The sequence below is a fragment of the Lemur catta genome, chromosome 15, assembly GCF_020740605.2.
Source record: "Lemur catta isolate mLemCat1 chromosome 15, mLemCat1.pri, whole genome shotgun sequence".
Taxonomy (NCBI): Eukaryota; Metazoa; Chordata; class Mammalia; order Primates; family Lemuridae; genus Lemur; species Lemur catta.
This window is the reverse complement of record NC_059142.1, coordinates 32,051,242-32,060,782: the sequence shown is the minus strand read 5'-3', so window position 1 is coordinate 32,060,782 and position 9,541 is coordinate 32,051,242. Positions and strand designations below refer to the sequence as shown.

At 37.1% G+C, this 9,541-nt stretch overlaps 1 pseudogene; it reads right to left on the bottom strand.

Annotated features, from left to right (window-relative positions):
• Window positions 1-378: 378 nt before the first annotated feature.
• Window positions 379-1,101, bottom strand: LOC123621171 (annotated as a pseudogene).
• Between the last annotated feature and the right edge of the window lie 8,440 nt (window positions 1,102-9,541).

The following is a 9,541-nucleotide window of genomic DNA, read 5'->3' as shown; positions in this document are numbered from 1 at the left end:
GTATGCATTTATGTGCATATATATGTGCTTCAAAAGCTAAAGCATCATCTCCTCATCCTTTGTATTTTTTGTTTTTTTGAGACAACAATCTAACTCTGTTGCCCAGGCTAGAATGCCGTGGCATCAGCCTAGCCCACAGCAACCTCAAACTCCTGGGTTCAAGCCATTCTCCTGCCTCAGCCTCCTGAGTAGCTGGGACTACAGGCTCAGCGTGCCACTGTGCCTGGCTAATTTTTTCTATTTTTAATAGAGATTGGGGTCTCTCTCTTGCTTAGGCTACTCTCAAACTCCTGACCTTAAGTGATCTTCCCACCTAGGCCTCCCAGGGTGCTAGGATTACAGGCATGAGCCACCATGCCCGGCCCTTTCATTCTTAACTTAACGGTAAGAATGGGGGCCATCAAGCATTGGCAAAGCACCAGAAGGTCCTGAAGGCACTTGAAAATGATTATTGGGAGTAGGATAGAGTCCTGGTGTGGGATACCATCCTGCAGGGGCAGGATATGGTATAGTGGTCCCCAGGTTCCTTTTGGACCAATATCCCATGGAACAGGGGTGCTGGCTCTGGTGGTTGGGGAGGTGGAAAAGCAGGATGTGGCCCTGAAGATGGATATAAAATATTAGGGGCAGGATATTGCCTTCCCATTCCTAGTGCTCAAAGTACAGAAGACATAGATCCCCAAAACCCTAAAGAACCAGCTATAGATGGATCTGTGAGTGTACCATATGGTCTCGGTAGCTCTGGAAAGGGCATATTTGTTGTAGGATATGGCCCAGAACAGTTAGGGTGGGATAAAGACCACTAGAGCTGGAGGGAATGATGACCCAGAAGGAGAAAAAGGTGCTGGGGTTTCCTAGAGATAGTCTAGTGGGAGGCACACAGGGATATATTTTTGTTGGTGCTGGTCCAAAAGACACAATAGAGGGTATTGCTCTTGGTAGAAGTCCAGATGGCACAGTAGATGGAGTATTTGGGTTATTCCAAGGGTTGGAACCTGGCCAGCCTTGAGGAGATTGGCCAGGTTTTATATTGCTCACAGCAGAGGTTTTGGCAGGGGAGTGTTCAGGTAGTGCATCTGCCAACAAAAATTCATCAGACATTTTCCCAGCAAGATCCAAGCCAGCAGGAGGGTCTAGAAATGACAATGGGTCTGAGGGAACTGGACACTGAAGAACCAGGCACAGCCTAACTGACAGCAGTGGGGACAAAAGCTCCAGCAATAGCAGCGTGTGGCTCCTCCTCTGCTCTGCCAATTTCTGAGGCAAGCTATAGAACTAAAAGAACTTTAAAAAGGGCCATGGTTGTGTCTATGTGATGGCAAGGCTTTTGGCAGTTAGTGATTGAATCATAATGGGCATGGAGCTAAAACTTGGCTTGACTGCAGGGCAGAGAAAGGTGCCCCAAAGGCATGATTTAAATAATTTATTTTAACTTCTTTAGCAGTCTCATTTGGGAGCATGACATCTTTAGCTTACTGGTGCTTGAATTGTTTTCCTACCACAAAAAGAGAAGGGATATCTGCTAAACTAGAAATAAGACTATCTGGGATGTCATTTGTTTGTATTCTACCACTGGCATGATTTGGGACCTTCGTGTAGGATATATCCATGTTAACAAAATTATTCCCCATCCATCCATGAAATCAAGCCAATTTGCTGAAAATAAATTTACCAAACCAAATTACTGAAATTCAGTTTGCCACATAGTAACTGTGCCTAAAACCAATCTTACTGTTGAATAGTTGGCTAAATGACCAATTTAACAAATTTGTGAAATTTGGTAATTACAATTTTAACAATTTAGAATAATTTAAGTGCTTTAATAGGAATATTTTAAGAGTTTAACAAGAATATGCAACTTATTTCTTACTCATGAAATATATTATAAACATTGTAATTAAAAGATTAAAATTATAAACACATGTATATATTTCTTTCAAAATGTAAATTGTATGTTCTGTAACCAAGGTTTCATTTACTTCATATGGGAATTTTTCAGGTTCATATAATTAAAAAAATAAAAGTTTACTTTTTTTTTTTTTAGGCTTTAGAGTTTTAGGATTTATTTGGCAATTTCAGCATTTTAAATTTCATTTGTTGTATCCACAAATTAGTTGCCTCAATTTTTTATGTGATACAGTTGCTCCTGTCACTCCCTAGGTTATTTGTATTATAGTTGTTCCTTCAGGAGATCCATCTCTTGCCTCCCCATTTGGACACTTTTACCTTTTGGTATGGAATCTTTCTCCTAACAGCTAACAAGTCAATGTTTCCAATTGCTTCTTGTTAGAAATCAAACTTTCAGCATTTCACAAATGATGTGGTTTTTCAGCTACTTTTGATTTCTTTTGGAGGCTTTTTGATGTTAGTTTTTACTTTCCAAATTTATTTATTTATTATGTCAGCTGTATTGTGTTATTCTCAGCAATTGACTGTAACCTTAATTAGGTTACATTTAAATTTAAAATTGTTATTAGAAAGTACATTATATATATATGAATGGATGTTCATGCATGAGTCTCTCTCTATATATAGATACACACATATATATAAATAAAATTCCATGCCAAAAGTGGCCAAAAGTGACCAAAAGTGTACATTCTTGCTAAAGCTATTAACCGACCCATCAAATGTATTGGGAACATTTTTGATAACTTACATATTTGGTGAATTTGACAAATTAATCAATTGGAAAATTGGTCACCTAGAAAATGGCTTTCAGCAATTTTGTCTGAACTGACCACTTATCAAATTGATTAATCTCCAAACTTCAGTTATATGAATGGTTATGGTGATAGCATCCCATATCAAAACCTGTCCATGATCCTTAACACAGAAAGTTCACTGTGACTAGATACCCGATTCAAGCTGGGCAAATCAGTGTCTTTCTCAGAATTCTGGTTACTGGGGCCATATAAAGAAGCCAGTCTCCCAACTGGGCTCTATGATGGCTTAGCTACTGATGGAAGCCTGGAGGGCTAAAGAAGACACATGGACACAAGAGATGGAAGAGGCCAATTTGAAGAAAATAAAGAAGATAATCAGTTAGGCATAAAAGAGCAGAAATAAGATAAATTTAAAAACATCCTGAGTGTAACTGAGAGTTTGCTCCCAATTGTTTCTGAGGCATACCTATATTTGTATCTCTGAATGCCCTGGGTAAGGGAGATGTTCCAGTATGTAATAAATCTCCCTTTTGGATAAATTGATGAGCTTTGGGTTGTGGTCACTTTCAAATCAAACACATGAAACAGACAGACCTTGGGCAAGTCACAAAATAGTAATAATTGCAGTAGTGATGATGATGATGACACAGTTGTTTTATATTCTTTGGTAATCTAAATGCTTTGTAGTACTTTTTCAGCAACTATTGCATAGCAAGTAATGAACTAAGTGTTGGGAATACAGACATAAAAATAAAGTCTCCAAGATGGACAAGTAAATAATCATATATTGTTTAAATGCTATGACAAAAATATGCAGAATTCTAATCCAGGCCAGATTAGAAATTGATCCTCCTTACTCTTTTGCAGCTACATCTCTATTAATAAATCAAGATTTCATGTATGTAGTGTATCAACACTAATAATTGGCTTATAACAATAAATTTCTTATTTTTATTAGATTAAAATCCATTGGTAAATAATATTCTTAAATTTCACAATGTGGGAATAACTTATAAGTTTCACATATGGATAGTAATCAAGTTACATATTCTATTTAAGAAGTATCCTTCCTAATATAACTAGATAATTATTAATAATACATGGAATAGGTGGGTGCATTGATATGCACCTATAGTCCCAGGTACTCAAGAGGGTGAGGTGGGAGGATGGCTTGAGCCCAGGAGTTTGAGGCTGTGGTGTGCTATGATGACTGTGCCTGTGTACAGCCAGTGTCCGGTCTGGGCAACATAGCAAGACCCCATATCTTAAATAAATAAATAAATAATCCATGACACGGCATTGTAGAGCAGCATGGACTTATATTTACAGCATATTCTTTATGAGGTTATTGAATGATGTTCACTATCTATGGAATTCAATTATATGAAGAGATATATTAACTTTACCCTATGTGAGAGAAAAATAAAAGGGCAAAGCAAATGCATAGTAATAGCAAGAGGCCACTACCAATCAAATCCTTGCAAAAGATGGCTGGGATATATAGCAAATATAAACAAACTTTTCCTTCTAAAGACATTCATAAAGTCATAGTTTCTACGCTTCTTTCCTATATTAAGAAAAGGAAGTGTATCTCCCACATTTTGATTTTTGATTGCCTTAACATCAATATTATGGCCACAAGATACTACTGTAATCCCCAATAAAAAGTAAGTATCTATTTTACCAATTTCATAAATATTGAGACATTCCCTCCCTACAAACTGGCAAATCATGTTACAACATGGTAATGTCCAGTGTGGTCCAAGATACAAAGAAATGGATATTGATAAACCCACATGGGAATATAAACTGGTAGAATGAGAACATTTATGTAGAGCAAGCAGGCAATAAATATCAAGAACCATAAAATATCTTTAGAAATTTTAACGCTGAAATTACCCTGTAGGAATTTTTCCTTAGAAAATAATGAGTGTGGACAATGATTTATGCTTATCACACAATTTGTAATAGCAAATTGCAAAGCATATTCATCATGTAATTTGTAATAGCAAAATGTTGGTAAATGCCTAAATATCAAACAAGTTATGTGGAAAGAAAAAAAAAATAATCATGGGAGTATATTGTGGTCAGTAAACAAAATATTTTTGAAGGTTATTTTATAACATGTGAATTTACTTACAGTAGAATATCTGGTTATATATAGTCCATACATGTGGTATAAATATAACCAAATTTAATAAATAACCATATAAGTGAGATTATAAATATAAGCGTATCTGTTTACACATATATGAAAGCATGATTCTAATCTAGTTCATTCCATCTCTGTAAATATCGGTAAATGTCTCTAAGTTCCCAGGAAAGCAATGGCTCTACCTGTGGTAGAGGTTGCCAATGGGCACCAATGTCTATGCCCTCCTTTTCTTCCCAGGCACACAGACTATTTTATCCTAGTCTCCTTTATAGTTATACATTACAAGAATTACAGCTCTTAACCTTCCTCTTGTGTTGTTTTTGTGAAGTGTTTAAAAGACAGTTTTGTAGTTACTCGTATCTACTGATTTTCATTCCCACACCCCATTATCAGAATAGTTTTGTCCATACTCATCCTTATTTTGTCCATTTGGATTCTATGTCCTGTGGTATCTTCTCAGCATGTGACTTTATCCAAAAAGGGACTTCAATTGGTTAGCTTTGAGAGCTCACTGGGCCCAGGCTACTCTCTGTTGAGCTTATTTTAACTACTTGTGCTCAACTTCACATTAGAGGCATAAAAGCCCTTTCCAGTTTTGACTGCCATTCCCAGATTGGACTTCTATAATTTCCAGTAAGGACTTATGGGCTATTGTAGCTTCTCAGTATGACATGTCATCAGGAGACCCCAAGACCTCTCTTGATTTCTAAATGCACAGTCAGTAGTATCGTGCAAGCCTTGTTGCCTTTGGTGGTTTGTTTCTACTCAGTCATATTTTGCGGTTTACTGGAATACCCTGTCACCTAGTATTTTTGTAGATGTTGTTTCTGGGGTTTTGGTTTTGCTATCCTAGTTTTTGTTTCAATTTTAAGAGGTGGAAGGGGAATAGAGAAAAGAACAAACAAACCAAAATGATACTGTCACAGCCACTATTAATGACAGAATCCAGAACAAATACATTTGAGTTTCCACGGTATGAAAGAATGTGGTTGAAGTAGTGAAAGTAGAGGAATTATGAAAACAAAGAATAACGTATATGGAATTATAAGAAATATTTAATAGTTTATGGCAATGGACAGGAGAAGAAAGAGATAATGATTCATCAAGACACATGAGTTCCTAGTCTAACCACTAACTATTTTTACGGTCATTTGTGAGTAACCTGATATCTCAGTTTCAGATTTCTCCCACGTAAAATAGTTGAATTTTGGTCCTATTTGACTTAGATCTCATGGTTTTCTATGGGGAACATTTATATGGCCAGCCATCTAGCCCTACTCAAAAAGTTACAGACTTTTTTCTGTCCATAATAAAATCTAATTTCTTTATTATGATATTCAGTATCTAGCATCAATATTCAGCCTTCTCTTTCACCCCACCCGCCCCAAACTTATATATGGCTAAAATATTCTAAATGCTTAACTGTTTTAATGAATAAATAACATAAAATAAAAATTGATCATTACACATAGAAAAATCACCCTACAATGTCATTCAAAAATTAGAATGAGCAGGATATTTTTCTCATTTCCATTTTAAGTAGTAGCTAATTGCTGATTTTCAAATAGTTTATGCTACATTAATATGAATCAGTTATTCTTTAAAATCCAGTCAAATACCTTGATATTTCCAAACATCTGAATTTTGGACACCAAGTAACTATAATCCACCCATAAGTTGTTTTGAGGCAGAGTTTAAGTATATAAAATTATATACCATCACATGCCCCCAATGTGTGCCCATCAGCTAAGACAATCACTAAAGCCTTTTTGAATATATTTTGATTTAAACAGTGGCTATAGTTAAATGAGAAGGAAAAAAGGACCATATGAGCAAAATCTTCTTACATATACTATCATCAAAAGTGTTCTCTTCATTAAAAAATGAAAAATTCTCAAGAGCTAGTAGCTATTAGTTCTTTCCAGAGAATGGACATATAAACAATAAAGAAAATATAGTAGGAGAATAGATGCTGGGAGATAAGGGGAGGGATTCTGGATTTATTTAAGAGCAAACTGAAGAAGCTAAAGAAACAATATATAAAAAAATAGGGCAAATTTCAGAACTTAAGGGAAAGATAAAAAAAAATGAAAGCTTCTATGGGTTTGTTGTAAGAGCCTACAAAACATCAATGTTAGATATTAATAGTTGTTAACCTATAATTATCTTGGATGTGATGTGAAAATGTTTTAATACTATGAGCTTTCAAATCTGGTGAATTTTATTCAAATTTTGGCCTCAGAATCTACTAAAGATGTGGACTTGAGCAGAGCTAGTCGTCTGTTGAGACTCAATTCCCTTATTTTTAAAAATAGAAATGGTGATACCATTTTGCACTGTTTGTATGAGAATGGAGTAAGATAATGAATATATCCTGGCACATATTGATTATATCTATTCGAAATAGTTAGCACTTTAAAAATTATCTGTTATCCACTAAGCACTATTCTGAGCATTTTATGTGCACTAGTTCCAACCCCATGAGAGAGGTACTATTGTTATCATTTTAAAGGTAAAGAAACTGAGGCACAGAGAAATTAAGTAACTGGCCCAAGGTCACAGATCTTATAAATGGCTTTGCTAGCTTTCAGGATAAGACAGGGCGGCTTTTGTGTTTCTGCAAGTCAACCCTACATATACAGCCTCTCAAATGATGTTGGTTTCCATCATATTTCTTCTTGAATAATTTTTTACAGACATAATTGAATAGACTATCTCTAATTCTGTGTGCTCACTTTAAAATCTTATTATATCTCCTTTTTCCATAGGCTTCTATTTGGGTTATTTCCAATAAATATTATCTTCCAAAGGTCCCCTAAAATATGCTGCTTTTCTCAAAAATCCTGTAGTATTAGCATTACCAATGTTGGCTCTACTGGAGCTCTGGGATGGATATTTAGTTCCTGATTTAGCTCCTTTCTTTCTACCTCACCTGCTGGTCAAGAGACACTCACAAGCTGAGATGTATGGTATTAGAATAAGAATTGAAAGCTGAGTGTGATGGTGTGAACCTGGAGTCCCAGGTACTTGAGAGGCTGAGGCAGGAAGATAGCTTGAAGTTCAAGGCTGCAGTGTGGGCCGGGCGTGGTGGCTCCCACCTGTAATCCCAGCACTCTGTGAGGCTAAGGCGGGCAGGCGGATCATTTGAGCTCAAGAGGTCCAGACCAGCCTGAGCAAGAGCGAGACTCCGTCTCTACTAAAAAAATGGAAAGAAATTAGCTGGACAACTAAAAATATATAGAAAAAATTAGCTGGGCATAGTGGCACATGCCCGTAGTCCCAGCTACTCCGGAGGCTGAGGCAGGAGGATTGCTTGAGTCCAGGAGTTTGAGGTTGCCATGAGCTAGGCTGATGCCATGGCACTCTAGCCTGGGCAACAGAGTGAGACTCTTGTCTCAAAAAAAAAAAAAAAAAAAGGCTGCAATGTGCTATGATCACGTCTGTGAATAACCACTGCACTCCAGCCTGGGCAACATAGTGAGACCCCCGTCTCTATAAAAATAAATAAATAAACAAGTAAGTAAGTGGAACTGTTGGCATCAGGGTCAGTAATCTTGTCTGCTCTTGGTTCTTTGTGTGCTCTTGGCTGAACAATGACCAGACACACCAAGTGCAAAACGAGGCATACCGAGTAGAGAAAGACAGGATTACAGAGCAACAGCAAGATACACGTTTACAGAGCAAGAGCAAGGTACATTCACCACAGACAAGGAACGAGCCCTTTGTTGTAACAAAAAGGTCTTGGTCAAGGTATGGGGTCTTGTTTTATAGTCAGTCCCTGGATTGGGCCCTCCTCGTGGTTCATACATCACCATGGAACCGAACCACTTTGAAGGACAGTTGGACGTTACATGATCTGAGTCTGGCTGCACCTGTGGATCTCCCAGGAGCCTCTCTGAAAGCCCATTTGGGGGGATGAACTGCAATGTAGAGTTAAGCTAATGACATGATAATTAGTGTTAGGTTGTCCTAGGTCACTTTCCAGACCCCATTGTACCTGTGCTGCTTGGGCCCCCGACTGGAGAATCCTCTGCATTCTTTTGCAGTTGGCGCACTAAGTTCTGACTGGCAGATTCATAGGCCGTTCCCTCCTCCCCCAGATGTAGCGATTGCTGGGGGTGCTGGAATTGTCCCCAGGAGGGGCTGGAGGTCCCTGGCTGTCTACCTAACAGAAATACTACATAATTAACATATGTGGATGATTCAGACCATTTTAAAGTTTTACACATTATTTCATTATTTAATCATATATTAAACAATTTGTAAATCTACAAATATTAAAGAGGATTAGTGTTTAAACTTTTTTTATGTTCCTTTCTCCATTAAGAAGATATTTCTAAGTTGAACAGAGTTCTAATTTTGGGGGATTTGGACAATAAAACAATGGTCTCAACTTTACATCTTTACAGAAAAGACGACCGTTTTGTTTATTATTTGTTCATGTGTTTTATAAGCATGGCTGGAGGCTTATCCTTACCAATTAGTAGCTGCAGTGGATTCAGGCATACATATTGCAGAAAAATAAATAAATAAACAGTGAAAGCCTTTATGCTGGCAGACTAGAAGTATACCTATGCTAGGCTACTATGCTGTTTTCATTTCCCATTACTCTGGTTCAAATCAGCAAATATATTTTGAGCACAAACATCAGGGACTGGAAAAGCAGATCTACATAGGTAGATGCCAGTTAGAAAATGTAAGAAGCCATGATGCAACATGA